This window comes from Rhinoderma darwinii, chromosome 13 (genome assembly GCF_050947455.1).
Source record: "Rhinoderma darwinii isolate aRhiDar2 chromosome 13, aRhiDar2.hap1, whole genome shotgun sequence".
Taxonomy (NCBI): domain Eukaryota; kingdom Metazoa; phylum Chordata; class Amphibia; order Anura; family Rhinodermatidae; genus Rhinoderma; species Rhinoderma darwinii.
Window position 1 is genome coordinate 508,012 of NC_134699.1, and position 17,952 is coordinate 525,963.

General features: G+C 40.8%; 1 protein-coding gene across 4 annotated transcripts in view; it reads left to right on the forward strand.

The window, feature by feature from the left end:
- SULF2 (sulfatase 2) overlaps nucleotides 1-17,952 on the forward strand; it is a 100,433-nt gene that overhangs the window by 34,702 nt on the left and 47,779 nt on the right. For 2 of the 4 annotated variants that reach the window (XM_075846926.1, XM_075846927.1), the window contains exon 2: nucleotides 529-568. The exons of 1 other annotated variant lie outside the window; for it this stretch is intronic. The gene's annotated coding sequence lies outside the window, so the exon portion shown is untranslated. Of the gene's footprint in view, nucleotides 1-528; nucleotides 569-7,489; nucleotides 7,635-17,952 lie in introns of those variants that run through there. One more of the 4 variants, XM_075846928.1, reaches the window with a different exon arrangement.

Consider the following 17,952-nt stretch of genomic DNA (forward strand, 5'->3'; position numbering starts at 1 on the left):
ACACATATATATATATATATATATATATGCGCACCTACATACATATTCCTATATACACACATACACCTACGTACACACACCTCTATATACACGCCTACATACACACACTTATATATACACACACCTACCTACATTCATACACTACACACACACCTAATTGTTCTCTGTTATCAGACATGTCAGGCTGGGGGAGGATGACTGTAGTGTCCGTGCAAATATCCCCTCCCCATTATCACTACTTTATCTCTAGTGCTGAAAAGATGTACTTGATGTGTGCGGATATCATCCTCTTATAACGCTTCTGATCTATTAAAAGCTCTGGGCTGTGAGGGTTAATGGTCCCTTAACAATTATATGAATATTACTGGTGTTCCGCAGGGGGGGGGGGCGTTATTTCTAACTAATGAAATGTTCTTTTCTTTCAGCAGTCCTAGTAGGATCTTTGTGGGTGGGGTCACTTGTTCCTCAGGGGAGGCGTTTCACAGTGTGAGGATTTCTGGGTAATGATTTTTCTTTTTCTTTACACAGGACTTACAGCTGGGCTTCATGTTGAGTCATACATGACAAGGTAACGTGCCAGATATTGTATGAGGTTGTTATTACGCGGGGGGTCGAGACCGGCACGATAAATGTACAAATCCCATTTATTATTGATGACCACCATGTTGGCGAGTGTCTGGCGTTCTGCCTATGACTCCGCCCCTTATGTAGTCCAGTGTAATATATTGTATTCCCCTCTATTGGGACATAATAATAAGGCTGGGTTCACACGACCTATTTTCAGGCGTAATTGAGGCGTTTTACGCCTCGAATTACGTCTGAAAAAACGGCTCCAATACGTCAGCAAACATCTGCCTATTGCTTGCAATGGGTCTTACGATGTTCTGTGCAGACGACCTGTCATTTTACGCGTCGCTGTCAAAAGAAGTGCAGGACACTTTTATATACATTATATGCGGGACACTTATATACATTATATGCGGGACGCTTATATACATTATATGCGGGACGCTTATATACATTATATCCGGGACACTTATATACATTATATGCGGGACACTTATATACATTACATGCGGGACGCTTCTATACATTATATGCGGGACGCTTCTATACATTATATGCGGGACGCTTATATACATTATATGCGGGACGCTTATATACATTATATGCGGGACACTTATATACATTATATGCGGGACACTTATATACATTATATGCGGGACACTTATATACATTATATGCGGGACACTTCTATACATTATATGCGGGACACTTCTATACATTATATGCGGGACACTTCTATACATTATATGCGGGACACTTATATACATTATATGCGGGACACTTCTATACATTATATACGGGACACTTATATACATTACATGCGGGACACTTATATACATTATATGCGGGACACTTCTATACATTATATACGGGACACTTATATACATTACATGCGGGACACTTATATACATTACATGCGGGACACTTCTATACATTATATGCGGGACACTTCTATACATTATATGCGGGACACTTATATACATTATATGCGGGACACTTATATACATTATATGCGGGATACTTCTATACATTATATGCGGGACACTTCTATACATTATATGCGGGACACTTATATACATTACATGCGGGACACTTATATACATTACATGCGGGACACTTCTATACATAATATGCGGGACACTTATATACATTATATGCGGGACACTTATATACATTATATGCGGAACACTTATATACATTATATGCGGGACACTTATATACATTATATGCGGGACACTTATATACATTATATGCGGGACACATATACATTATATGCGGGACACTTATATACATTATATGCGGGACACTTATATACATTATATGCGGGACACTTATATACATTATATGCGGGACACTTATATACATTATATGCGGGACACTTATATACATTATATGCAGGACACTTATATACATTATATGCGGGACACTTATATACATTATATGCAGGACACTTCTATACATTATATGCGGGACACTTATATGCATTATATGCGGGACACTTATATACATTATATGCGGGACACTTATATACATTATATGCGGGACACTTATATACATTATATGCGGGACACTTATATACATTATATGCCGGACACTTATATACATTATATGCCGGACACTTATATACATTATATGTAAGACACTTATATACATTATATGCGGGACACTTATATACATTATATGCAGGACACTTATATACATTATATGCAGGACACTTATATACATTATATGCGGGACACTTATATACATTATATGCGGGACACTTCTATACATTATATGCGGGACACTTATATACATTATATGCCGGACACTTATATACATTATATGCCGGACACTTATATACATTATATGTAAGACACTTATATACATTATACGCGGGACACTTATATACATTATACGCGGGACACTTATATACATTATATGTGGGACACTTATATACATTATATGCGGGACACTTATATACATTATATGCCGGACACTTATATACATTATATGCCGGACACTTATATACATTATATGCGGGACGCTTCTATACATTATATGCCGGACACTTATATACATTATACGCGGGACACTTATATACATTATATGCGGGACACTTATATACATTATATGCGGGACACTTATATACATTATATGCGGGACACTTATATACATTATATGCGGGACACTTATATACATTATATGCGGGGACACTTATATACATTATATGCGGGACACTTATATACATTATATGCGGGACACTTCTATACATTATATGCCGGACACTTATATACATTATACGCGGGACACTTATATACATTATATGCGGGACACTTATATACATTATATGCGGGACACTTATATACATTATATGCGGGACACTTATATACATTATATGCGGGACACTTATATACATTATATGCGGGGACACTTATATACATTATATGCGGGACACTTATATACATTATATGCGGGACACTTATATACATTATATGCGGGACACTTATATACATTATATGCGGGACACTTATATACATTATATGCGGGACACTTATATACATTATATGCGGGACGCTTATATACATTATATGCGGGACGCTTATATACATTATATGCGGGACGCTTCTATACATTATATGCGGGACGCTTATATACATTATATGCGGGACACTTATATACATTACATGCGGGACACTTATATACATTATATGTGGGACACTTATATACATTATATGTGGGACACTTATATACATTATATGCGGGACACTTCTATACATTATATGCGGGACACTTATATACATTATATGCGGGACACTTATATACATTATATGTGGGACACTTATATACATTATATGCGGGACACTTCTATACATTATATGCGGGACACTTATATACATTATATGCGGGACGCTTCTATACATTATATGCGGGACGCTTATATACATTATATGCGGGACGCTTATATACATTATATGCGGGACGCTTATATACATTACATGCGGGACACTTATATACATTACATGCGGGACACTTCTATACATTATATGCGGGACACTTATATACATTATATGCGGGACACTTATATACATTATATGCGGGACACTTATATACATTATATGCGGGACACTTATATACATTATATGCGGGACACTTATATACATTATATGCGGGACACTTCTATACATTATATGCGGGACACTTCTATACATTATATGCGGGACACTTATATACATTATATGCGGGGCACTTATATACATTACATGCGGGACACTTATATACATTACATGCGGGACACTTATATACATTATATGCGGGACACTTATATACATTATATGCCGGACACTTATATACATTATATGCGGGACACTTATATACATTATATGCGGGACACTTATATACATTACATGCGGGACACTTATATACATTATATGCGGGACACTTCTATACATTATATGCGGGACACTTATATACATTACATGCGGGACACTTATATACATTACATGCGGGACACTTATATACATTACATGCGGGACACTTATATACATTATATGCAGGACACTTATATACATTACATGCGGGACACTTATATACATTACATGCGGGACACTTATATACATTATATGCGGGACACTTATATACATTATATGCCGGACACTTATATACATTATATGCCGGACACTTATATACATTATATGCGGGACACTTATATACATTATATGCGGGACACTTATATACATTATATGCGGGACACTTATATACATTATATGCAGGACACTTATATACATTATATGCGGGACACTTATATACATTATATGCAGGACACTTATATACATTATACGCGGGACACTTATATACATTATATGCTGGACACTTCTTGGGACGTAATTGGAGCTGTTTTTCATTGACTCCAATGAAGAACATCTCCAAATTACGTCCGTAAAAGACGCCCTGCAAAACGCGAGTACGAGCAATTACGTCTGAAATTCAGTAGCTGTTTTCTCCTGAAAACAGCTCTGTAATTGCAGTTATCTTGTGCACATACCCTTAGAGTTTACATACTGCTACAATGTGTAGGGGGCCTAGAAGCCGTCTGCAGAGCGTTTCTCCTGCGGCACATCTCACATGCTGAAGCCCGAGCGCCAACCTATCTGGCAGGGACAGACGACAAGTTGGCAGAGGTCCCTGCGGAGCTCCCAGGCTGGGTGCGGAGTCTTCCAGCTGTTTGCAGGTTTACATTTCCCTCGTTGTGTAGTGTCACATGAAAAACAGCCTGGGGGACACAAACTTTGTATGTGTCAGAAAGTGGATTGTGGTGAGGGGCAGCTGTAATTATTATCTCATCCCTCCCCCAGCTCATCCTCAGAATGGCGCGGTTCTCTGTCCCTTCCTATATATAATATTCACGGTTCTATCTGACGCTAGGCTGCGCCCGCACCGGGGATGACCAGTGACTGGACCTGTATTCTCCCTGCTCTGGTGCTCGAGGTTTTGGCCCCTCGGGACCCTGTTTTGATTTTTCATGGAGGCCGTGATTCCCAGCTGTCCTCTTGATTGCGGAGTGAATTGTGACATTCTTTCTGTGGGCGAAGCAGAGACATAAGCGGAACTAATAGTCGTCCGTTCTGAGCGAGGATCCGGTTACACGCAGACTTCCCCATGGAACGCCACTGCCTCTGGAGGTTTCAGATCATATTTTTGTGCTGCTGCAGGAAGGCCAGAGGATTAGATGCCAAGACATGTTTATCGTCAGCCTGACACCGCACCGGCCTCACCAGCAGATGATCACTCCCGGCTGACCCTCTGGAGTGACCGGGTTTCTTGTGCCAAGGTCTCCATTGCTGCCGATATTCTGCGTTTCACCCAGTGTTCCCCACCTCCTGCTATCCAGTGATCCAAAAACAAACCCTATGATATGTTTAATGGAGACCCATGCACAGTATGGAGGCGCCATCTATGGTCCGGGGGGGTCTAGATTCTCTACATGATACAGATGATAGAGATGTTACAATGTAGATGGACCCAGATAGAGAAGCCCTCAGAAGGTACACCTATCCATCTAAGACAACTCAAGGTCCAAATTATTATAGATTATTATTGACCAGCGTGTATACAAGAGTCCTCAGTCCCTGACATCTTCTTTCTAATGTGTATGATGGTTCTGGGGCCTGAGACATTATAAAGAACTCTGATAATGTGTCGGCCGGTAAGAGGAACACGTCTTGGTGATGACCATGCTAGCTTATCTGCAGGACCCATGATGAGGTTCACCAGTTGTTGCCACGGTACTCCAGATACGGCTCTTTCTTGGTTGCGTCTTTCCTATAGTAATGAGGGTCTTTGCCCGGTCTTGAGGTCTACACTCCAGGAGATGAGGGTCACCCGGTCTTGACGTCTACACTCCAGGAGATGAGGGTCACCCGGTCTTGACGTCTACACTCCAGGAGATGAGGGTCAGGATTTTATGTACTTTAATGATTATCAGTTCTATCGTGGCTCCATTGGTCAGAGACTTGATGTTCTGTGGTGTCCACCACAGGTGCAGGGCTCGTTACAAGAGAGAGTTCTGTTACACAGTGACTAGCCCTGTAGCTGGGGAAGCCGCACGTTATTGGGGTATTTCTGCCTCCGTGGACACGGTAGCTGCTGGACGCGATCACCACTACCACCGATATCTTTGGGATGGGTCCATGTGCAGCAGATGCTCTGTATACAACATGGTGTCCATCTTTAGGTCATACATCCACCATTAGGGCCATATTACATCAGACACAGCCACTGCTCTGCGCAGACCCCATCAGTGCATTGTTGGGGACGCCTGGATTCTGCGTTGATCCCTTAACTACCACCTGGACCACCTACCACCTGGAATCTGGTTGCTATGGAGTACAGCACTGTCTGGTTGCTATGACTACTTGAGCCTCGGCTATGTTTGTAAACATGGCGCTGGCTTGTCCTGGCTCCATGCTGACTCTGCGCTCTGATTTGTACAGAATTGGACCAGGGGCTGTATGAATCCGCTGTGTGCCATGTTTTGGTATTGATGTGTATGAGACGCTCTGCCCTTCCTCCGCCACCAGCGCATTTCTTTCATCGTGTAGCGTCTTTCTATGTCTGATGATCCAGCAACATTAGATCTTTACCCCCATAACCGAGTGATTTTTTTCAGAACTGCATCACACGGGCAATGGAAACTGGGTGACAACCACGGGTGAATATACTCCTGCCTGTGTCAGTGTTTACTGTAGTGCTGCCATTCTGTTCATGAGCAAGGAAGCGCTGGATGAGCAGAGCTAAAGGCCTCTGCTGCCGAGATTGGAATAGTGGGATAACCCGGGACAGAAGTGCGCCTGCCTGATGACAACCTGTAATGGGCGATGCTCTGCGGAGAAGTCTGCGACTTGTTTCTGTCATGTTGTTTTGCCTCTATTATTACCGTGTTGAGGTAGGGGGTCATTTCTATATGTGGCGCACCCAGCGGGGGTAGTTGTCGCCATCGTCCTGTCAGCTGGGTAAGTGGTTGGGACAGAGTGGAGTCGTTTTCTCCGGAGAGTCGTCGGTCGATCTGTTGTCCCTGCCGCGTCGTGTACGCTGCGTTCTGCTAATTGCTGCATCTTCCTCTGACGTCTCTTCTCGCCGCGTCTCTCGTACGTTCCCCGCAGGGCCCTGACACCAGACCTTCACTGAAGGGGTTAATGACACTGCTGTTCACAATGCAGAACATTTAAAGGGACCCTGCCCTTGTTTTGTATGTGCTCGTCTCTCTCCTTGTCTGGCAGCTCTGAATGACTTGGCTCAGAAGTTTAAAGCTGCCGCTGTCTCCCTGAGGAATCCCAGCCCATGACATCACTGGGAGGACCCGGGGCGGAGATGTCTTCCTGCTGCCTCCGTCCTCCTCACGCTGCTCACAGACATGGGCTCCGGGACATGGCCGCAGGTTCGTTCCTTTCTTCTCCCTTCACATAGATGAAGCCAGCTGCACGAGGACCACTCATGCGTCTTATTAGGGGGCTGTGCATGTGCCACCTGTATGTACCCAGCTGCAGGGGCACTAACCAGAGACTAGACGTTGCGTCCGCCGGAGCCGGGTAAGTGAGCACGCTCAGACCTACAACAACCTTAAAGTATAAGAGGTCGTTGGTGATCGGCGGTGATCGTGGTGTGACTTCCTGTGTATCCGGGGTCAGGTGATATCTGGGCTGTGTACAAATATAACCGAATATCATGTGACCAGACGAAGAGCGTGGCGATGATGTCATCTAGAACATCTGGGGGTCCATGTTTGTGTCGTGCTGCGGAGTATGTTGCTGGAGGATAATATTTTTATATATCTCGCCGTGACTCCCAGTTTAGATAAAAAATGGCGCAGCGTCTACTCCGCGTATGTGTCAGCAGTTACACGTATGTTGTGGGGGGGACATATACATTAAGTGACCAGGAGAGAGGTGAGGTCCCTGTGAAAGTTTTTTTTCTCAGCGCACGCACCCCGGACTCTGGACTCCGGTCTCTGTGACGTTGTGTCCGGATGATTAGGATGTGACAGCCGCAGGGATGGAAATGAACCCGGACGAGATGACGGGAGGGATGGCAGAATTCATTGCTACATTGCATCCTCAGCTCGTATATGACTACAGCTCCCATCATTTACCAGATTTTGCTGTATTACATTTGGGGCAGGCTGGGACTTGTAGTTCCACGATGTGTGGAGCCTAGCTAGGACAGGCCGTAACATATCGGCATTATGTCTAGCAGTGGTGGTCGGACTGCATTGCTCCCTGTACCTGGAGTTATATGAACGCAGATGGAGAAGAATGTAGTGCCCTGGGAGGATTGTAGATAAGATGACGTGTGTCCGCTTGTGTTACATGATCATACGTGTTTACATGGAGCAGATGTCCCCAGTGTCTGGAAGTTGCTGCTCCACATTTTGCCCCCAGAGACATTGACAAGTGTAAACACCCCCCGGCCATGATGGAGTCATCCGGATGAAGCTCACCCCAGAGATGTGTGTGTGTATAAAAGGGTGACCCCAGGCTGTGTACGAGACCGCTCTCCAAATAGAAAAGTCACAGGGTTGCAAGGGGGAGAGAAACCTGATGGACATGCACCCCCAGATCAATGGGAGCGCTCATAAGAGCAGCGCATCCTCCATTCGTGTGACCCACAAAAACCAACATGAAAAAGTCAAGGAGATGAGACAAATAGTGCTGTAAATCCTCTGTGATCGTCCGGAACGCTCCAGGTCACCTCTCTTAGCTGCTATTAAACCCCAAATCAACCTCATCGTCATCTTGTGAGGTCTAGTGGAGTCATTTGACTGCTCACAAGGTTATGAGGGCAGTTGGGCTCCATCCTCTGTGTGGCCCTGGGTCCAAGTATAATGTGGGTACGATTACTCAGTGGTCACATGTAGCTGTGTATTCTTGTATGATCTGCTGTACAGTAGACTTCTTCTCTGTTCTGTATATTGTATGATCTGCTGTACAGTAGACTTCTTCTTTGTGCTGTATATTCTTGTATGATCTGCTGTACAGTAGACTTCTTCTCTGTTCTGTATATTGTATGATCTGCTGTACAGTAGACTTCTTCTTTGTGCTGTATATTCTTGTATGATCTGCTGTACAGTAGACTTCTTCTCTGGTCTGTATATTGTATGATCTGCTGTACAGTAGACTTCTTCTCTGTGCTGTATATTGTATGATCTGCTGTACAGTAGACTTCTTCTCTGTTCTGTATATTGTATGATCTGCTGTACAGTAGACTTCTTCTCTGTTCTGTATATTGTATGATCTGCTGTACAGTAGACTTCTTCTCTGTTCTGTATATTCTTGTATGATCTGCTGTACAGTAGACTTCTTCTCTGTGCTGTATATTGTATGATCTGCTGTACAGTAGACTTCTTCTCTGTGCTGTATATTGTATGATCTGCTGTACAGTAGACTTCTTCTTTGTGCTGTATATTCTTGTATGATCTGCTGTACAGTAGACTTCTTCTCTGTGCTGTATATTGTATGATCTGCTGTACAGTAGACTTCTTCTCTGTTCTGTATATTCTTGTATGATCTGCTGTACAGTAGACTTCTTCTCTGTGCTGTATATTGTATGATCTGCTGTACAGTAGACTTCTTCTCTGTGCTGTATATTCTTGTATGATCTGCTGTACAGTAGACTTCTTCTCTGTTCTGTATTCTTGTATGATCTGCTGTACAGTAGACTTCTTCTCTGTTCTGTGTATTCTTGTATGATCTGCTGTACAGTAGACTTCTTCTCTGTGCTGTATATTGTATGATCTGCTGTACAGTAGACTTCTTCTCTGTTCTGTATATTGTATGATCTGCTGTACAGTAGACTTCTTCTCTGTTCTGTATATTCTTGTATGATCTGCTGTACAGTAGACTTCTTCTCTGTGCTGTATATTGTATGATCTGCTGTACAGTAGACTTCTTCTCTGTGCTGTATATTGTATGATCTGCTGTACAGTAGACTTCTTCTCTGTGCTGTATATTGTATGATCTGCTGTACAGTAGACTTCTTCTCTGTTCTGTATATTGTATGATCTGCTGTACAGTAGACTTCTTCTCTGGTCTGTATATTGTATGATCTGCTGTACAGTAGACTTCTTCTCTGGTCTGTATATTGTATGATCTGCTGTACAGTAGACTTCTTCTCTGTGCTGTGTATTCTTGTATGATCTGCTGTACAGTAGACTTCTTCTCTGTTCTGTATATTGTATGATCTGCTGTACAGTAGACTTCTTCTTTGTGCTGTATATTCTTGTATGATCTGCTGTACAGTAGACTTCTTCTCTGTTCTGTATATTGTATGATCTGCTGTACAGTAGACTTCTTCTTTGTGCTGTATATTCTTGTATGATCTGCTGTACAGTAGACTTCTTCTCTGGTCTGTATATTGTATGATCTGCTGTACAGTAGACTTCTTCTCTGTGCTGTATATTGTATGATCTGCTGTACAGTAGACTTCTTCTCTGTTCTGTATATTGTATGATCTGCTGTACAGTAGACTTCTTCTCTGTTCTGTATATTGTATGATCTGCTGTACAGTAGACTTCTTCTCTGTTCTGTATATTCTTGTATGATCTGCTGTACAGTAGACTTCTTCTCTGTGCTGTATATTGTATGATCTGCTGTACAGTAGACTTCTTCTCTGTGCTGTATATTGTATGATCTGCTGTACAGTAGACTTCTTCTTTGTGCTGTATATTCTTGTATGATCTGCTGTACAGTAGACTTCTTCTCTGTGCTGTATATTGTATGATCTGCTGTACAGTAGACTTCTTCTCTGTTCTGTATATTCTTGTATGATCTGCTGTACAGTAGACTTCTTCTCTGTGCTGTATATTGTATGATCTGCTGTACAGTAGACTTCTTCTCTGTGCTGTATATTCTTGTATGATCTGCTGTACAGTAGACTTCTTCTCTGTTCTGTATTCTTGTATGATCTGCTGTACAGTAGACTTCTTCTCTGTTCTGTGTATTCTTGTATGATCTGCTGTACAGTAGACTTCTTCTCTGTGCTGTATATTGTATGATCTGCTGTACAGTAGACTTCTTCTCTGTTCTGTATATTGTATGATCTGCTGTACAGTAGACTTCTTCTCTGTTCTGTATATTCTTGTATGATCTGCTGTACAGTAGACTTCTTCTCTGTGCTGTATATTGTATGATCTGCTGTACAGTAGACTTCTTCTCTGTGCTGTATATTGTATGATCTGCTGTACAGTAGACTTCTTCTCTGTGCTGTATATTGTATGATCTGCTGTACAGTAGACTTCTTCTCTGTTCTGTATATTGTATGATCTGCTGTACAGTAGACTTCTTCTCTGGTCTGTATATTGTATGATCTGCTGTACAGTAGACTTCTTCTCTGGTCTGTATATTGTATGATCTGCTGTACAGTAGACTTCTTCTCTGTGCTGTATATTCTTGTATGATCTGCTGTACAGTAGACTTCTTCTCTGTGCTGTATATTGTATGATCTGCTGTACAGTAGACTTCTTCTCTGTTCTGTATATTCTTGTATGATCTGCTGTACAGTAGACTTCTTCTCTGTGCTGTATATTGTATGATCTGCTGTACAGTAGACTTCTTCTCTGTTCTGTGTATTCTTGTATGATCTGCTGTACAGTAGACTTCTTCTCTGTGCTGTATATTCTTGTATGATCTGCTGTACAGTAGACTTCTTCTCTGTGCTGTATATTCTTGTATGATCTGCTGTACAGTAGACTTCTTCTCTGTGCTGTATATTCTTGTATGATCTGCTGTACAGTAGACTTCTTCTCTGTGCTGTATATTGTATGATCTGCTGTACAGTAGACTTCTTCTCTGTTCTGTGTATTCTTGTATGATCTGCTGTACAGTAGACTTCTTCTCTGTGCTGTATATTCTTGTATGATCTGCTGTACAGTAGACTTCTTCTCTGTGCTGTATATTGTATGATCTGCTGTACAGTAGACTTCTTCTCTGTGCTGTATATTCTTGTATGATCTGCTGTACAGTAGACTTCTTCTCTGTTCTGTATATTCTTGTATGATCTGCTGTACACTAGACTTCTTCTCTGTTCTGTGTATTCTTGTATGATCTGCTGTACAGTAGACTTCTTCTCTGTTCTGTGTATTCTTGTATGATCTGCTGTACAGTAGACTTCTTCTCTGTGCTGTATATTGTATGATCTGCTGTACAGTAGACTTCTTCTCTGGTCTGTATATTGTATGATCTGCTGTACAGTAGACTTCTTCTCTGTGCTGTATATTGTATGATATGCTGTACAGTAGACTTCTTCTCTGTTCTGTATATTGTATGATCTGCCGTACAGTAGACTTCTTCTCTGTGCTGTATATTCTTGTATGATCTGCTGTACAGTAGACTTCTTCTCTGTGCTGTATATTCTTGTATGATCTGCTGTACAGTAGACTTCTCTGTGCTGTATATTCTTGTATGATCTGCTGTACAGTAGACTTCTTCTCTGTGCTGTATATTGTATGATCTGCTGTACAGTAGACTTCTTCTCTGTTCTGTGTATTCTTGTATGATCTGCTGTACAGTAGACTTCTTCTCTGTGCTGTATATTCTTGTATGATCTGCTGTACAGTAGACTTCTTCTCTGTTCTGTATATTCTTGTATGATCTGCTGTACAGTAGACTTCTTCTCTGTGCTGTATATTGTATGATCTGCTGTACAGTAGACTTCTTCTCTGTTCTGTATATTCTTGTATGATCTGCTGTACAGTAGACTTCTTCTCTGTGCTGTATATTCTTGTATGATCTGCTGTACAGTAGACTTCTTCTCTGTGCTGTATATTGTATGATCTGCTGTACAGTAGACTTCTTCTCTGTTCTGTGTATTCTTGTATGATCTGCTGTACAGTAGACTTCTTCTCTGTTCTGTGTATTCTTGTATGATCTGCTGTACAGTAGACTTCTTCTCTGTGCTGTATATTGTATGATCTGCTGTACAGTAGACTTCTTCTCTGTGCTGTGCATTCTTGTATGATCTGCTGTACAGTAGACTTCTTCTCTGTTCTGTGTATTCTTGTATGATCTGCTGTACAGTAGACTTCTTCTCTGTTCTGTATATTCTTGTATGATCTGCTGTACAGTAGACTTCTTCTCTGGTCTGTATATTGTATGATCTGCTGTACAGTAGACTTCTTCTCTGTTCTGTATATTGTATGATCTGCTGTACAGTAGACTTCTCTGTGCTGTATATTCTTGTATGATCTGCTGTACAGTAGACTTCTTCTCTGTGCTGTATATTCTTGTATGATCTGCTGTACAGTAGACTTCTTCTCTGGTCTGTATATTGTATGATCTGCTGTACAGTAGACTTCTTCCCTGGTCTGTATATTGTATGATCTGCTGTACAGTAGACTTCTTCTCTGTGCTGTATATTCTTGTATGATCTGCTGTACAGTAGACTTCTTCTCTGTTCTGTATATTGTATGGTCTGCTGTACAGTAGACTTCTTCACTGTGCTGTATATTCTTGTATGATCTGCTGTACAGTAGACTTCTTCTCTGTTCTGTATTCTTGTATGATCTGCTGTACAGTAGACTTCTTCTCTGTGCTGTATATTCTTGTATGATCTGCTGTACAGTAGACTTCTTCTCTGTGCTGTATATTCTTGTATGATCTGCTGTACAGTAGACTTCTCTGTGCTGTATATTGTATGATCTGCTGTACAGTAGACTTCTTCTCTGTGCTGTATATTGTATGATCTGCTGTACAGTAGACTTCTTCTCTGTTCTGTATATTCTTGTATGATCTGCTGTACAGTAGACTTCTTCTCTGTGCTGTATATTCTTGTATGATCTGCTGTACAGTAGACTTCTTCTCTGTGCTGTATATTGTATGATCTGCTGTACAGTAGACTTCTTCTCTGTTCTGTATATTGTATGATCTGCTGTACAGTAGACTTCTTCTCTGTGCTGTATATTGTATGATCTGCTGTACAGTAGACTTCTTCTCTGGTCTGTATATTGTATGATCTGCTGTACAGTAGACTTCTTCTCTGTTCTGTATATTGTATGATCTGCTGTACAGTAGACTTCTTCTCTGTGCTGTATATTCTTGTATGATCTGCTGTACAGTAGACTTCTTCTCTGTGCTGTATATTGTATGATCTGCTGTACAGTAGACTTCTTCTCTGTGCTGTATATTCTTTTATGATCTGCTGTACAGTAGACTTCTTCTCTGGTCTGTATATTGTATGATCTGCTGAACAGTAGACTTCTTCTCTGTGCTGTATATTCTTGTATGATCTGCTGTACAGTAGACTTCTTCTCTGCTGTATATTGTATGGTCTGCTGTACAGTAGACTTCTTCTCTGTGCTGTATATTCTTGTATGATCTGCTGTACAGTAGACTTCTTCTCTGTGCTGTATATTCTTGTATGATCTGCTGTACAGTAGACTTCTTCTCTGTGCTGTGTATTCTTGTATGATCTGCTGTACAGTAGACTTCTTCTCTGTTCTGTATTCTTGTATGATCTGCTGTACAGTAGACTTCTTCTCTGTGCTGTATATTCTTGTATGATCTGCTGTACAGTAGACTTCTTCTCTGTGCTGTATATTCTTGTATGATCTGCTGTACAGTAGACTTCTTCTCTGTGCTGTATATTCTTGTATGATCTGCTGTACAGTAGACTTCTTCTCTGTGCTGTATATTGTATGATCTGCTGTACAGTAGACTTCTTCTCTGTTCTGTATATTCTTGTATGATCTGCTGTACAGTAGACTTCTTCTCTGTTCTGTATATTGTATGATCTGCTGTACAGTAGACTTCTTCTCTGTGCTGTATATTCTTGTATGATCTGCTGTACAGTAGACTTCTTCTCTGTGCTGTATATTGTATGATCTGCTGTACAGTAGACTTCTTCTCTGTGCTGTATATTGTATGATCTGCTGTACAGTAGACTTCTTCTCTGTGCTGTATATTCTTGTATGATCTGCTGTACAGTAGACTTCTTCTCTGTGCTGTATATTCTTGTATGATCTGCTGTACAGTAAACTTCTTCTCTGTGCTGTATATTGTATGATCTGCTGTACAGTAGACTTCTTCTCTGTTCTGTATATTCTTGTATGATCTGATGTACAGTAGACTTCTTCTCTGTGCTGTATATTGTATGATCTGCTGTACAGTAGACTTCTTCTCTGTGCTGTATATTCTTGTATGATCTGCTGTACAGTAGACTTCTTCTCTGTGCTGTATATTCTTGTATGATCTGCTGTACAGTAGACTTCTTCTCTGTGCTGTATATTCTTGTATAATCTGCTGTACAGTAGACTTCTTCTCTGTGCTGTATATTGTATGATCTGCTGTACAGTAGACTTCTTCTCTGTGCTGTATATTGTATGATCTGCTGTACAGTAGACTTCTTCTCTGTTCTGTATATTCTTGTATGATCTGCTGTACAGTAGACTTCTTCTCTGTGCTGTATATTCTTGTATGATCTGCTGTACAGTAGACTTCTTCTCTGGTCTGTATATTGTATGATCTGCTGTACAGTAGACTTCTTCTCTGTTCTGTATATTGTATGATCTGCTGTACAGTAGACTTCTTCTCTGTGCTTTGTATTCTTGTATGATCTGCTGTACAGTAGACTTCTTCTCTGTTCTGTATATTGTATGATCTGCTGTACAGTAGACTTCTTCTCTGTTCTGTATATTCTTGTATGATCTGCTGTACAGTAGACTTCTTCTCTGTGCTGTATATTCTTGTATGATCTGCTGTACAGTAGACTTCTTCTCTGTGCTGTGTATTCTTGTATGATCTGCCGTACAGTAGACTTCTTCTCTGTGCTGTATATTCTTGTATGATATGCTGTACAGTAGACTTCTTCTCTGTGCTGTATATTCTTGTATGATCTGCTGTACAGTAGACTTCTTCTCTGTGCTGTATATTCTTGTATGATCTGCTGTACAGTAGACTTCTTCTCTGGTCTGTATATTGTATGATCTGCTGTACAGTAGACTTCTTCTCTGTGCTGTGTATTCTTGTATGATCTGCTGTACAGTAGACTTCTTCTCTGGTCTGTATATTGTATGATCTGCTGTACAGTAGACTTCTTCTCTGTGCTGTGTATTCTTGTATGATCTGCTGTACAGTAGACTTCTTCTCTGTGCTGTATATTCTTGTATGATCTGCTGTACAGTAGACTTCTTCTCTGGTCTGTATATTGTATGATCTGCTGTACGGTAGACTTCTTCTCTGTTCTGTATATTGTATGATCTGCTGTACAGTAGACTTCTTCTCTGTGCTTTGTATTCTTGTATGATCTGCTGTACAGTAGACTTCTTCTCTGTGCTGTATATTCTTGTATGATCTGCTGTACAGTAGACTTCTTCTCTGTTCTGTATATTGTATGATCTGCTGTACAGTAGACTTCTTCTCTGTTCTGTATATTCTTGTATGATCTGCTGTACAGTAGACTTCTTCTCTGTTCTGTATATTCTTGTATGATCTGCTGTACAGTAGACTTCTTCTCTGTGCTGTATATTCTTGTATGATCTGCTGTACAGTAGACTTCTCTGTTCTGTGTATTCTTGTATGATCTGCTGTACAGTAGACTTCTTCTCTGTGCTGTGTATTCTTGTATGATATGCTGTACAGTAGACTTCTTCTCTGTGCTGTATATTGTATGATCTGCTGTACAGTAGACTTCTTCTCTGTGCTGTATATTCTTGTATGATCTGCTGTACAGTAGACTTCTTCTCTGGTCTGTATATTGTATGATCTGCTGTACAGTAGACTTCTTCTCTGTGCTGTATATTCTTGTATGATCTGCTGTACAGTAGACTTCTCTGTGCTGTGTATTCTTGTATGATCTGCTGTACAGTAGACTTCTTCTTTGTGCTGTATATTCTTGTATGATCTGCTGTACAGTAGACTTCTTCTCTGTTCTGTATTCTTGTATGATCTGCTGTACAGTAGACTTCTTCTCTGTTCTGTATATTCTTGTATGATCTGCTGTACAGTAGACTTCTTCTCTGTGCTGTATATTCTTGTATGATCTGCTGTACAGTAGACTTCTTCTCTGTGCTGTATATTGTATGATCTGCTGTACAGTAGACTTCTTCTCTGTGCTGTATATTCTTGTATGATCTGCTGTACAGTAGACTTCTTCTCTGTGCTGTGTATTCTTGTATGATCTGCTGTACAGTAGACTTCTTCTCTGTTCTGTATATTGTATGATCTGCTGTACAGTAGACTTCTTCTCTGTGCTGTATATTGTATGATCTGCTGTACAGTAGACTTCTTCTCTGTGCTGTATATTGTATGATCTGCTGTACAGTAGACTTCTTCTCTGTGCTGTATATTGTATGATCTGCTGTACAGTAGACTTCTTCTCTGTTCTGTATATTCTTGTATGATCTGCTGTACAGTAGACTTCTTCTCTGTGCTGTATATTCTTGTATGATCTGCTGTACAGTAGACTTCTTCTCTGGTCTGTATATTGTATGATCTGCTGTACAGTAGACTTCTTCTCTGTGCTGTATATTGTATGATCTGCTGTACAGTAGACTTCTTCTCTGTGCTGTATATTCTTGTATGATCTGCTGTACAGTAGACTTCTTCTCTGTTCTGTATATTCTTGTATGATCTGCTGTACAGTAGACTTCTTCTCTGTGCTGTATATTGTATGATCTGCTGTACAGTAGACTTCTCTGTGCTGTATATTGTATGATCTGCTGTACAGTAGACTTCTTCTCTGGTCTGTATATTGTATGATCTGCTGTACAGTAGACTTCTTCTCTGTGCTGTGTATTCTTGTATGATCTGCTGTACAGTAGACTTCTCTGTGCTGTATATTGTATGATCTGCTGTACAGTAGACTTCTTCCCTGGTCTGTATATTGTATGATCTGCTGTACAGTAGACTTCTTCTCTGT